This window comes from Leptonychotes weddellii, chromosome 2 (assembly GCF_054177405.1).
Source record: "Leptonychotes weddellii isolate Sample4059 chromosome 2, ASM5417740v2, whole genome shotgun sequence".
Lineage (NCBI taxonomy): Eukaryota > Metazoa > Chordata > Mammalia > Carnivora > Phocidae > Leptonychotes > Leptonychotes weddellii.
In genome coordinates, this window is record NC_138370.1 from 70,159,577 (window position 1) to 70,174,295 (window position 14,719).

The window sequence follows — 14,719 nt, forward strand, 5'->3', positions numbered from 1 at the left end:
TGCTATAAGTCATACTGAACACAGTATTAATTGTAAAAAAAAAAAAAGTTAATGGTGCTGGTAACATTTAATTAACATTTAAAGGTTTTTGGTAACAAGAATAAGGTAACCAGTAATTAACACACTACCGATTTTCTAGGAAAACAAAATAAGGAAAAGAAGTTATTTAGTGAAGGAAGCTCTTGGGATTAATGGCGGGATCAGACAGTTCAGTAGCATTCAATAGATGTTTTCTGAGGCCAGCTATGTGCTGGATACTGCAACCCATGCCAGAGCCACACAGTGAATAACTGTGGTCCCTGCATTCCTAGTGCTTACAGTTCATCCCCAAGAAGGCAAATGGGTTTTGTTGTTTCATGGGCTAACTTTGATACATTGGTAATGGGTACTTGCAGGGGGGCATTGAGAGAAGATCACCTTGTGTTTCGATTCAATCAGAAGGGGCTGTTGGATCGAGGATCACCTGAGCCCTGCTACTTCTGGAACCATTCATAATAGCTGCTATGGACATAAGAATGGCAGGCTGGTGGGACAAGCCCTTACATTTGCTATCCCTGGCCCAGGAGATAGAACTTAGGTGTCAGTTCTAAGTCCATATGCCTTCTACTAAGTTGCTCCAATGATAAAGGTTCAGAGCTCAGGGGCTAATGGAACTATGCTCAAAAACATAATACTTCGGCAACAAAAATATATTTGCCTCTAAGACTTAAAGATTCCAGGAAGGATTTTGAAGAAAATCATGAAACCAACTGCAAGAATATAAGAAAAATTTCCCGAAACAAAACAAAACAAAACAAAACAGCCTACGTGGTCTTTCTTTCACTTGATTTGATAGGGAAACTTGGAATTTATGAGTAAGATACTTGTATTCTCCAACAACCTTCGAAAATGATGGGCCTGGGCAGATACGATAAACGTGGGCAAAGCAAACACAGATTTTGTTGGCCCTGATGATTTGGTACACTATGTTTTTTGTAAGACAGTTTGCTGAATCCAGTTTTCTTGATGAAGATCACATTTTCTCTAGTGGGACATGGCCCAAGAAAGCAGTTAAAAATGGTTGGTGTGGATCAAGAAAAGAAAGGGTATTTTGGTATTCTCATGTCTCTAATTTAATTCCAAAATGTGAGTCCTGTACCCCCAGCACAGTTAAATGCTGTTTGTAGCATGATGAAGGGGAGTAGGAGGGAATTCAACCTGCCAGAGCCACGCAGATTTATACCTTATAATAGCTACCAATGCGATGCAGTAAAATTTTACGTTTCAGCTAAATTACTAATGACTTTCAGGCCCGTGCCAGAAATTTTAGAGAAGGCTTATAAAGGGAGATGAGAGAATGTACAGTCAAGCATTCTTAAGAGTGGTGTGTGTGTGTGTGTGTGTCCGTGTGTGTGTGCATATGCGTGTGTTTTTCATTTGGGATTATGGGACACGTGCTCATCATTTTTCGCCATCTTGATTAAATATAATTAGGTCCTGGCAAGCTACCCTTCCCCTCTCTTGGACGCCGGCGCTTTTTTGTATTTTCACATGGGTTATCCGCAGGAGGTTAGAGCAGGAGGTTATTTTGTTGCCTTATGCCTTTACTCCAGGGGTGGCCACATTTTTTTGACGTCTTGGGCTTCACAGTGATTTACAGATTAAGGCTCTGGCCTGTCCCGGGGCCAGCAGGGCTGCTCTCTCGCTGACACATCTTGCTGCTTGGAACCAGTGGCTCCTTGCTTACCCTCTCATTATAGTTCTTAGCCCACATTTCCTTTTGGCACGGAACACTTGGTTATTTTGACGATGTGCTGGATTTGCCTCCTGCCTCTACCCCCTGCTGACTTGTGAAAATGACCACAGACAGGGAAGCAGGTGAGGGGAGGGAGCTGCTCGCCTGCTGCCCCCACCCCTACTGGGGGCCCAGGAAAATTTTTCCTTAAGCAAGACAGTTGCTTTACAAGAAGCCTTCGAGTGTCAGGTTTGCTTTGCTAACATTGATCTGGTCCACCCTGGGCCCCTGATTCTCTCTCTCTCTTTTTTTTTTAACTGCAGGGTCTTCTGAGAACACAAATAGCTCACACACCAGTAAGTAGCTCACAGCTCTCTGGATGGGGAAGGGGCCCTTGCTGGAGTGCTCTGCTGCTAAGGACGCTGACCACTGCCTTCATGATCTCAGCGCCCTTTGAAAATGTAGGTCCCTTTTGACAATGCCCGACAATGCCTATCGACTTTGACAATGCCTCTCTATGAGCGATGGTTACAAATATGCAAAAAGTGGGAATTAAAATATAGCGAAAACGATCTGTCCTAAGATCAAGAGCAAAGGCTGTTAAGACTTCTGTGTAATAATGACAAGCTACAAAGCCTCGTGTTTTCCTATATGACTTGATTTCTTAATGTTTATACTTTAGTTTTCACTCACAATTACCAACATATGATGCGATTTTGATATTAGTCTTTCCTATATATTTTACAACCGAAATTTTCATATTGTCCTAATAAAAATCATTTTTCATTCTTTCTTTCTTTCTTCTTTCTTTTTCTTTCTTTCTTTCTTTCTTTTTTTCTCTTTCCTCTTTGTTTCTTTCTTTCTTTCTTTCGTCTTTTGGACTCCCATCCTTTGTGCGGTTATTTGTTTGTTTTGTTGAGTCTCAGTGGCAGTATCGTAGCCAATGAGGTTTATCCGAGGTGCGATTATTGCTAATTAAAATTAAGGAAGTCCCACCTTAAGTTGCTACCATGCAAAACTTTGCCACAGGAATGGACACATTTCTAGTGTATATGAGAGACCCAGTGATACATGTAAGCTTCTGTAGGATTGATTTCTATGGGAGTTTGTGTTACTGGCTTGCGATGGATTTGAAAGTTGTTAAAACCTGACAACTTATTAGTGTATTTAAATAATCATTATTCTTTTGGTATTTTAGGTTTTCTCCAAATCCGCTTTTAAGAAGGGCCCCATCAGAGACGAACCATGAGAGACTATGGACTCTGAAAAATACACTGAGGGTTCTAGAGGGGAGGGGGTTGGGAGGATGGGTTAGCCTGGTGATGGGTATTAAGGAGGGCACGTTCAGCATGGAGCCCTGGGTGTTATACGCAAACAATGAATCATGGAACACTACATCAAAAACTAATGATGTAATGTATGGTGATTAACATAACATAATAAAAAAATGAAAAAAAAAAAAAGAAGGGCCCCATCTTCTCTTTAGTTGTGTTCCTTAACAAAAGAGGAAACTGAGACTAGGTCAATGTGACTCTTAACCAGCTCATTCTGATGACTAGGTCTAGAGTTAGAAACCAGCTTTTACAGAGATACTCAGAGACATAGATAGCAATGTTATGTAAAATAATTATTAACATTGCTATCTATGTCTCTGAGTATCTCTGTAAAATAAATAATTAAATATGGGGGGGGAAGAAAGAAACCAGCCTTGGCTAAATTCAGTATTCTATCTGTTACTGAGAAAGTCTGCACTGTGTGAATGGAGGTCTCTGTCTTTGGATTCCTCATGAGATTTATGTGAGGATCCTGGGAATAAAGACAGCCAGAAGGAAAGTAACAAGGACAAAGCAGTTTATTAAGGTGAAAGCACATTCTCAAGTGGGAGAGCGCTCAGGTTCTGGGAGGGGGAACCGGCCTCTAGGTTGTTTTGGGATTGGATATTACTGGGTCTCTCTGGGCTGGGAGGAGCAGGGGGCTGGGTGGTCTCTAATGGAGGCTGCTTCCACTCATTTAGGAAACTCCTCCAGCAGGCAGGGAGTTTTTGACCCTACAAGATTTGTACCCAAACAGTCCTGGTAGCTATTCTCCATTGGGCGGGGCTGCACCTGCAACGCAAATGAATTATAATGAGTCTAGGGCTTACCCTGGGGCAGAGGTGGCAGAGGGGAGTACGTGTGTTCCGCACTGTGGCTCTTGATCAGTCAGCCCTAAGGTCTTAGAAGCCACAAGCGCCTCCCCCCCCGCCCCCCCCCCCGGCTCCCCACCCCCTGCTTTTAATGTGTAGCTTATTTATCACCGGCCTTACCTCCAGCGCCTGTCTCTATTCATCCCCCTTCAGGGCCTTGGGACTCTGACTCGTGGCCTTCCTTCCACTGCTCTTGTCTATCTTCTACCTAATATTTGCATTTGACTGTTGGCCATAACGAAATCATGCAGGTAACCTGATGGATCAGGTAAGTCTTGAAAGCAAAGAAGATATTTTCATTTTAAAATAATTTAATTTTGATAGGAAGGAGGAAGGAGAAGGAGGAGGAGGAAAAGAAGCAGGAAGAGAAGAATCAATTCCTTCCTAACACATTCAGGCTAATATTACATTTTCCAAATCTGGACCCATCCCAGCCTATGTTCTCCTTTCCTAACTCCTTGGAGGCAGCCTGAGAGTTGTGGCGTCTTCCACCAAACTGTTAGACAAGTTCTCCGTTTTGATGGGCTGGGACCTTCTCTGTCAAGGCTGACTTCTCGGTGGGTCTGGCCACCAAGTTTACTCAGCTGCTTTCGCTTTGGCAGGCAGCCTCCGAGACCTTCATGCAAACCACTGGCTCAGCTGCTCTGGCTTTCTTTTGAAACATCCCCAGGCTTGGCCCAGAAGATAGGACTGAGTGGTACCAGAGTGTTCAGATGTCTTCCAAAGACTCCCAGAAAAGACCAGCTTATGGAGCTGATAGCCAGAAATGGGGTTTAATTCTGAGTTTTGGCACTTATGATGAAGCTATCGCCTCTCTGAATATTAAATCCCCGAAAAGGTAGCCAAGCATGATTTGTACTTTTCATGTCCGTTTTCTGCAAGGAAGAAGAAATGGTGGATTTGTAACTCTTGGAAACTCATCAGAGTGACTTGGCAGCATTGGAGATAATGAGCTCTATGCACAGGTCACCCGGTTCCATGGGGAGTGAGGGTTCCTATTCAGGATTCGGGCGCAGTGACGTCTATGGGACAAGATTTCATATGACTCTTCTTTTATTTTCTCTTTCTCTCTCTTCTCTAATAACGTGAGCTTCTTTTCATGGAGCACTACTACCTATAGCTCATTTTCACAGCTATTGTTTTATTATTCCATTTTTACCGTTTCCATTACTCTACCATGAAGTAAGGCAAAGACAGAAAAATCGAGAGTCTATAATCAGGTATAAAAATCACCTGAGCTGATTCCGGTCCAGCTTTCCTTCCATCATCTTGTGCTGCCATCCTGGGACGGAGCATGGGGAATGGCCAGGTCTGAGATAGATTTATGTTCTGAGTACATGATCTGATCTTTGATAGAGTTTTGGTGGAGCTTGCCAGGGATACCTTTGTGCAATGGGCAACATGTTCATGTTGAGCTATTTCAGCTCTTGTGAATTGCTTTTTTTCCCCACTAAAATAAGGGCAACCTTTTTTTTTTTTTTTAATGAAAAAATCAGGGGCACTTCGGTGGTGCAGTTGGTTAAGCATCCAACTCTTGGTTTTGGCTCAGGTCGTGATCTGAGGGTCGGTCTCTCCAGCCCTGCATTGGGCTCTGCAGTCAGTGCAGTGCACTCTGCTTAAGACTCTCTCTCCCTCTCCCTCTGCCCGACCCACCCCACACTTGCTCTCTCTCTTTCTCAAATAAATAAATTCTAAAAAAGAAATAAAATAAAAAAGTAAAAAGTCAGAGTCTTCAGATGATGTGTTTGTTTCCTGTGGCTGCCATAATAAATCACCACAAACTTGGTGGCTTAAAACAATAGAAATTTATTTTCTTACAGTTCTGGAGGCCAGACGTCCAAAATCAAGGTGTCAGCAGGGCTGTGCTTCCTCTGATGTCTCCAGAGGAGAATCTTTCCGCCTCTTCAAGTTTCTGGAGACTCCTGGCATTCCTTAAATTACGGCAGCATAACTCCCGTCTCTGCCTCTGTCATCTTACTGCTTTCTTCCTTGTGTGTCTGTGTCTTTGTCCTCTTCTCTCCTCCTGTAAAGGCTTGTCATTGAATTTAGAGCCCACCTTAATTCAGAATGATCTCTTCTCAAGATCCTTATAATTTAATTATATTTGCAAAGGCCCCTTTTCCAAATAATGTCACATTTATAGATTTTGTGGGTCAGGACATGGACATATTATTTTGGAGTGTACCACTCAATGGCTATGGATAACTCAGAAAAAATGCTTTGTATTTATACGGTGTGGGAATGAAAAGTTTTGAGTCAATATAATTAGATGTCGATAATAGAATATGATGTGATGATGCAATGTAGATTGCATTATGTTTTAAGTGAAAAAATTCTTCTTAAGGAAAATAATCTTACCTCAAGAATATGAATAGATAAGGAGGAGGCTGTGAAGGAAATAGGGAAAGAGGAAGACAAGGACAGATCACCATGCTCAAGTGTGTATGGCCCTAGAAGATTTCTGTTTCCCATTCTTCACTGACAAGAAGGACCTTTCATTTTTGGAATTTTCTTGCATATTCTGCTCCGATACAGAAGTCTAGGTCAGAAGCCAATTGTACTGGTCCTAGTGTTTCAAAAGAGCCTTCTCCCCTGGTCAATGGACACAGGGGAACCATAAAGATAATAAAGATTCTTCCAGCTGAAAACTGCTAAGAAGTAAGACAGAGTCTGTTCTTATAGATAATGCACAATGATATGAACTTCAGTAAAACAAGAGAATAGAGTCAACATTTTTAGGGACAATCTCAACACCAGTGTTTGGACGGCTGTCTTCTTACGCCTTCACTACTCATCTCCTTAAAGATGCCTTCCCCAAACAACCTTCCCAGAGGAGAAAAATAGCCTATTTTTTCTCTCAGCTCCTCATTTGTTTCTTTTATGACACTTACCACAACTTGTAATAGCTTTTTTTCTTGTTTTTGGTCTGTGCTTTTATGAGACTGTGATTTCCATGATGACAGGGACTGGGTCTGTTGTGTTCATCACTGGATCCCCTAGGGTCTTTGTAAATATCTGGCTCATAACACCTTATGAATAAATATTTGTGGACTCATGAATGAATGAGCAAGTGAATAAGTGGCTGGCCTATTGGTGTGCTGAGACAGAGACAAGAAAATATCCTGGGCTGAAATCGAGACAACAACAACATAAGTTGGTGAATTCAGTCATCTGGGAAGAGCACAGTGACAAGAATTTTTCATCAATTTCTTCCTTCTTACTACTACCAGTATCCCTCCTACAATTTCCCATAAATAATAGTATAATATTAAAATTAAAAGACTCTTGGAGAGTTTTAAATTTAAGAGAAATACCAGAAGCACAATAAATAAAACCAAAAGTAATTAATGGGTTATGAGTTAAAGCTACTGAAAATATTATATATATTCACTGGAGTCAAATTTCCTGTTAGGAATGATAATAGGAGAAAGAACTGACTTTGATGTCTTGCCAAAAGCCACCAGTATGGTGATCCCAGTTGCTGTGATGTGGGCACCTGGCCTACAGATTTCAGAATTCTGTGTGGTTTCCCTCAACCAAGTTTCTGAAGGAGCCAGCAGAAAGGGGTAGGGGTGGGAAATGTGTTATCTATAAAAGTAAACCACAAAAATAATTTCCAAGTGCCACTAAAGGCCTCCGTTCAGGCTGTAAAAGCCAAGACATTTAGAATAAACTATTGTGACTTCTCCCAAGTGTGGTAACACACATGGCCAACAGCATGCTGGAGGCAGGGGGCGTGCGGAATATGTCAACATGGGTGGGGAAGAGGGAGAGGCCGTGGGGGTGGAGAAGTGAGCTTCATGGGTTTGAAGATTTGCTCTGCCCTTTTGGGACTTTTGCTTCCGACTCTTAAAGTTAATCTCACTCTATAATTTGACATTTACTGTGATCTGCGCCTGGTATTATTAAAAAATATCTGTGAGTGAAAGGATGATTATACCACTGAGCAGAATGCTTAGAAACTTTGAGAAACTCTGCCCAAATCTAATCTCCCTTCTAAACGCAGGTGAAACCATTTCCTTACCAATGGTTAGGAAGATTCAGTCTATTTTTTGATGACAAATTCAGAATTAGTTCTAGAAGCTGTATCCAGAGATGTGTTTACCCCAGATTCAAACGTTATGTATCAGAAGGGATAGATTAATACCACACATTGCTTATTCCATTAGGACAAGATCAGCCTTTCGTATTTTTTTGGAAAGAGGGAGCCAAGAAATGTTTCCTATAAGCTATTACCTATACAGGGTATATCAGGGTGCTTCTGGTTTGAAGGGGATGGGGCAGGGAAAGAAACAACTAGAAGCGGGTTTGACAACAGAGAAATGTCATTATGTTACATACCAAATTCCCAGGTAGGTGGCCTGAGAGTTGACTTTTTTTTTTTTTTTTTAGTCAACTTTCCACTCTACCTATCCCCTCAGCCTGAGGGTTACAGGATGGCTACAGTGATTCTGGGCATTATGTCTTTACCCAGCAATGTCCAAAGGTGCCAGGGGAAGAAGAAGGCATGTTTTTTTCCTTGGATTCCCTTTTAAGAATAAGTAAACTGCTTTCATGCATCCCACTGCTGACTTACCCTTATGTTTTATTGACCAGATTTACAACTTTTGCCAAACCCCAAACCAATCACTGGCAAGGGGGACAGAATTACTTCGACTGGATTCATGGAAACTTACGTCCCTGAGGAGGAGGAGGGCCCCAGGCTCCCCTGAAACACGTGGCTGCCTGATATGCAATCAAGATTGAGAGAGAATGTCTGCTGGGGGGGCAACTAACAGTGTTTGCCACACGAGGAAAAAGCTTTAATCAAAATTTCCTTTGTGTCAGGGTCAGATTTGGCTACAGTTTCCTTCTTTCACTTTCGTTAGGTCCTCATCCTAAATGATCTAAAATGAAATCACATTCTTCAAGTAAGGCCAACTATCTCTCTAGACCAGGGGTCTCTAGACCAGAATTTTCCTCTACGGTATCTTAAGCTTTGCGAGCCATATCCAGTCTCTGCCACAGGGGGCTGTTGCTGCTTCCCCCCTTCCCCTTCTTCTCCGCCTTCCTGTCCTTCCTCCTCTTTCTTCCCCTATTCTTTCTCCTTCCTACAACCTTTTAAAAATATATAAAAAAAATTCATAGCTTATGGCCTGTACAAAAAAAAAAAGGCTGGGATCATATGGCCTGAGTGCTTTAGTTGGCCGACCTCTGCTCTAGACAGAAGATGCGGAACAAGGGAGAATTCATCCAGTGTGCTAAATAAAAGCTAACATTTTGACATACTTGAATGAAATCCGTGAGATCTCCTAGACCCAGTTACATGAATTCAGAAAGAGGGAGGAGTGGACGTTGGCGTCCCACATAGGTAGTTTGGTTTGCTTCGGCGTGAGCAGAGAATCTCGGCAGCAGGCAGGACAGCGGTGGAAGAAAAAGGCAGAGGCCGTGTTGAGGCCAAGGGATGTTTGGCTGTGATGGCTGTGTAATCCACTGGTTTTCCTAGGTTGGAGAAGCTGGGGAAATCTGGGGGATCCATTAACTTTAGAAATCTGAGATTTCCCCCGAAGTTCCACTTTACCGCTAAGAGTAAGTGTAACTGAGAAGAACTCAAGTTTTCCATTATTAATGGACGCATGTCTTATTCATGCCTGCACTTCCAATTTTACCTTAAGCTTTCGGCTACTTCCTAATAAGAGTTAATCACTGAGCTAATGTTTTTTCAATTTTGTTTTGATGTTTTTATTGGAAAGGAAACAAATCAAAAAGCTATCTTACTCATGTATGAGAGACTACAAAAATATAATGATTTAAAACTAGCAGTTAAAAGTAAGTAATTAACATTTCAATAAAACACTTTATAATGCAAGAAAAGTTAATGAATACATCTTGTATAAATAAGAAATATCTTTAAATCTTGAATGCTATTTCTTCACTAACGTGTAGCCTTGCTGTTATAATTAAAATGAATACTAGAGGTTCGGGACATTAAATCTATTAGCCCTGGCAATCCATTGTCTAATGGATTTCCTCTCTTATTTGATATTATGTTAGGCAAGTAGGGGGCAAAATCAGTCTTAAAAAGGAGCCAGGTCTGTTTAGTAAATTGTGGCTAAAGATCTGAAATATGTCATGCAATGTAGCTTTGGGTAATGACATGGCAACCAGAACCAGAAAGAGGTGGCTCATCATTTGGCAGGTGAGAGGACAGGATGGAGAAAACTAGAGGGAGTTCTCACAGGTGCCCCCAGGTCAGTGGGAAAACTGCCTGGGGAACTTGGAGTCCTTTAAGCAATGCACTTCCTCAGTAGTGATGGGGGAAGAAATATGAAAAATTCCCCTGAGCTATTCGTATTTGGATGGGAAAAATTATATCTAATGAGTTGTAATAAATTCCAGATATTGAGAAATGAACTTGAAAATTATGGCCTCTTAAATGAGGAAAACTTGTTTCAGGTCTTCTACTAACAGCTGGAGTTTTTATAAGGAGCTTGACTGCAGTTATTATTTTTATTCTATTTTTGTGTATGGCCCTGATTGCCACTACTTGTAACTCGGTGTCAACCTGGAGGCAGGAGCGTGGGGGCTGAAGATTTTTCTTATTTGTTTGAGGTTTATGTAGAATTTAGTTTTAGGAAAAGAATCCTTATAGTTTCTAGTATTTACAAATTTCACATTACTTTCGGAGTCATTATGTTTGCAAATCAAATTGCATTTGGAAAATTACTGAGCTTCGAAATGTTGGTAATGAGTTGATTACACTGAAGAATAAGAGCAAAATCCTCCCGGAAAAGACAAAAAAAAAAAAAAAGAAAAAGTGAAATTTGGAGATCAAAGGTAAATCCATGTGATACGCTCGCTGAAGTCTGCATTAAACAGACCACACGATAACAGATCCCCAGTGTTGCAGTTTACCCCTTCTGTCTCTCCTCCTTAAGTACTGGCTGGATTTAAATGATCAATGGAAAATGAATTGGACTTAGGTACTGTTTACATGTGAAGACTCCTTTTGTGGTTTCAGGCTGCTGACTGTGTTTGTGTCACTGTTTGTGGTGTTATGGCTTTGCTTTTGTTTTAGACCCCATGCTCATCCCCTCCCCCACACCATCTGATTGATGGGCCCTTTGCCTTATTTCTTTGGCCCACATTACCTAACATGCAGGGCCAATAAGCAGGGTTGGTCTTACTATTTCTCCAGCTTATCCACTTGAGAATGCTCCCCTAGTCCTTGGGATTTCGCCCTAACCCCTCCTGGCTAGGAGAGATTCCAGGGCATATTGGAACTTTATGTTGTCATGTACTCAGCAGGCTGAGGGCCCCACTTTGCTGGTCCCAGAAAGAGTGGGAAGGAACCAAACCCCCTGCTCCTCTGACTATTCAGTTTCCCAGAGACTAGCGTAGAAGACTATTTAGATACAGGCAGTTACATTTTATCCTAAATGGTCAGGGCAACTTCCTAGAGGAGTTACAGTAAAGGAAGAAAGAGATTAAAGTTGTAGTTCCCTTGGAATTTCTCTTTAATTTCAAAAAGGACAAGTTCCTAAAGACTGAGACCCCCAAAGAGGGGATCCTGTGGTTAATAGTCCCATCCATTCCTGACTTCTGGCACCTTCCCCACATCTCTGTCACTTTCTTTGTTTCCTCCCTTCCAAAATCCCTAGTGTCTTCTGTGTAAAACACTACCCCTTCCATGGGCAAAGCTCCTGGGTTGGAGACAGGCGGTCTCAAGTAGCATCCTAGACTTCAGCGGTGGTAGGTGGGGGACAGTGTTGCTTACTGTCTCTCAATCTTGTAGGCTACAATGGTGATGATCAGTTTCTGTATGGGGGGGGTGGTGGTGTGGGGAGAGGATGGGCCAGGGTCCTGCAATTTCTTTCCTCTTTTATGGTTCTATCAGAGTGAGCTGTAGGCCTGCTGGTTCTTTGTCTAAGGGATGTTTCCATTGGCAGAACTGAAGCCCAGAGAGGTTTAGTAACTCTACTAAGGTCATGTGGCTAAAAAAGATCGGCTCTAGAGCCCACAGCCTCCCAACTCTACTTCATAATGACTGCTTTCCACTGTACCAGAGTGACACTGATTCATGCCAATTTACCTTAGGAATAATAGATTTAGGATAGCATTTTCTTCTTTGTTTTGATAAGAGGAAAGAATTGAAGGCAAAATATTAGTAGCACGTTAGTGTCATCTTGCATTATTGTAGGAGACTGCAACAAGGATATACTAAAATTGTCAAAATAATAAGAGTACTAGTCAAAACAAAAAGAAGCAGCATACCTCTTGTGTTTATTTCTTAATTTCTTCACTACGTTTGGATTTTTTTTTTTCCAGAAAAGGTAAATTTGCTGCATTATCCTGGACTTAGATAAAATTTATAATAAACAGTTGTGAATGAATGCTGGCATTCTTCAGGGTCCCCAGGTTACCTATACCCTAACCTAAATTTCTATGGCAGGAAGTTCCAACACACTCAAAAGAAAATGCACAGGAAAAATGGCATTTTTCCAAGGTGGAACGAGGGCCTTTTGGCTTTGCCACAGCCTACAGTGATAGAGTCTCCCAGCAGACCTCTGCATAGCGATATATTAACTTGTCACTCACTGTTTTCTCCGAAGTACGTTCCCTGGACTAAAGTCTATAGTTCTTACTGAAGAGGCTAAATTATTGGCCTTCACATGATTACTACATACCTCTAATCCTACACAGATTCTCAATATTTTATTCCTTTTGCATGTCTTCTGTTGAGTATGTGTGTATGTCTGTGTGTGAGAGAAAGAGAGAGGTTATCTATGAGTATGTATGCGTGAATATGCGATGAACATGTAGGTGGCATAAGTGTGTATGTACGTGAGTGTGTGTGTGTGTCAGTGTATGTCTGTGTACGTGTGTCTACGTGTGTGTATGTGTTTCAGCCAGAATCAGTGGAATATAGTTATACTTAGACTGCTGTCTCAAGGCCTTAAGGTAAAGATAGATGACAGAGACTGAAATATTGTTCATAAAAGTTCAAGTCTTGGGCGCCTGGGTGGCTCAGTTGGTTAAGCGACTGCCTTCAGCTCAGGTCATGATCCTGGAGTCCCTGGATCGAGTCCCGCATCGGGCTCCCTGCTCGGCAGGGAGTCTGCTTCTCCCTCTGACCCTCCTCCCTCTCATGCTCTCTGTATCTCATTCTCTCTGTCTCAAATAAATAAATAAAATCTTTAAAAAAAAAAAAAAGTTCAAGTCTTTATTAGTGTCTTTTTATAAGTTGAGGAAATAAAACTCTACCAGAAGAACATCATTTCATTTCTCCACTGGCTGTGAGAATAGAATTGTACAGCAACGAACTGTCCCATTGTGGTAGAGCTCGAGAAGCTGGGTATTTAATACCTATTATGTGCCAGGCAGTGAGCATAAAACGATGAAAAAGACATGGTTCCTGCCTGTGAGAGCTGAAGTCTACTGGGATCACAGATACCTGAAAAAATAACTATAATTCAATGTGATAAGGGAAACGAATTCAGTGTCATCAAGGGGTTATGAGATCATAGAGAAACCATTCCTGACCCAGCCTAAGAGTGAAGGCTACATCTCTGGAACTTTCTAAAGAAGCGTCATGCAAGAGCTGTGTTTTAGTGGACAAGTGGGAAATGTCTATGGACACTCAGTCCTCGTTAAAGCCTTGCTTTAATAACATAATTTGTAAGAATGCTCATTACCAAGGTTCTTTTTCGGCTGCAGTGTGCTGACGAGTTTGTCCCCCTTTTTCCCGCATGTTCCTATCTTGCTGTATTTGGATGATACAACCACAGAGCTAGGCTTTCTAGATATGTGATAGCATAATGCGACTTTTTTTCTTTTAGTCAGCTTTGAAAATGGGAATCTGTAGTAAGTGCGAATAATAAGGTCATTGTCATAAGGCAAGTCAAGATTCTTCCTATATGATTAAGATTGAGAACTTCGCTAAATGACTTGTCCAAGGCCACACAGTAAGTGGGTGGTCAAGCCAGCTTTGGAAATGAGAAATTCCTAATTCCTGGTGGGGTATATATTACCAGGCCACAAATGAATGGAAGAGCTAAGTGATATTTATGGCTGGTGAGGATGAAAACCTCAAGAGGGCTGGATGATCATTCACAAGAGTGGATGTTTCCCTGTACTTATTTATACCTCGTGGGATTGAAAGCTGGGCTGGCCATTCCACAATAACCATCTGCCGGCTTCAGGGTTTTTTTGTTGTTGTTTTTTGCGAAAAGCATTTTTTTCCCAGTGTCACTGAACATCTCTGTGAAAGCCATGTCAGAAAGCACTGTCATGTGTGACATTTTCAAAACTTTGGGAACTGTTTAGGTTATTTCCAGCTTGTGAATTACAGCAGGAGAGCCTATTTGGGGAGATCTGGAACTGCAAGCCAAAAAGAGCTCAGGGCTCCGAGAGGAGAGCCGGGTTTGTGTTCGGGCTCAGATACTCAGTAACGGTGAAGGTCACGCGCCTTCCAGAGGGCTTCAGTTTCTTCCTCTGTTATGTAGGGATTAGGCTATGAAGGGTCTGATTTCACCATTATAAATTCTTTGTTTTCTTTTCTTGGATCACCACTGATCAATTCTAGACAAGCTGAAGCTCCTCTGAGCCTGGACATAAGTAATAAAACTTGCTTGTGTCAATAGTATAATGTTAATTTAGAGAGACGTTCACTGCTCCTTCCCGATGGGAGGAACTTAGGTCTGCATGACTAATCTTCCTGTTAGGAAATGGTTCCTTAAACCGTAGGCATGCACCGTAGCTGCAGTTCGTACGCTTAGAGTTCCTTCTCTTTCAGATTTCTTTTATATCATGCCTTGACCAGTGCGCACTGACTTGGGGTG

At 41.8% G+C, this 14,719-nt stretch overlaps 1 long non-coding RNA gene and 1 pseudogene across 1 annotated transcript in view; both read left to right on the top strand.

Annotated features, from left to right (window-relative positions):
• Positions 1-3,011, top strand: part of LOC145720319 (uncharacterized) — a 43,976-nt gene extending 40,965 nt beyond the window's left edge. Inside the window, exons 3-4 of the long non-coding RNA XR_014143231.1 lie at positions 2,038-2,175; positions 2,913-3,011. This is a non-coding gene — a long non-coding RNA (uncharacterized LOC145720319). The remainder of the gene's footprint in view (positions 1-2,037; positions 2,176-2,912) is intronic.
• On the top strand, positions 2,626-2,700 carry LOC145720394 (U4 spliceosomal RNA; annotated as a pseudogene).
• Positions 3,012-14,719: the final 11,708 nt, after the last annotated feature.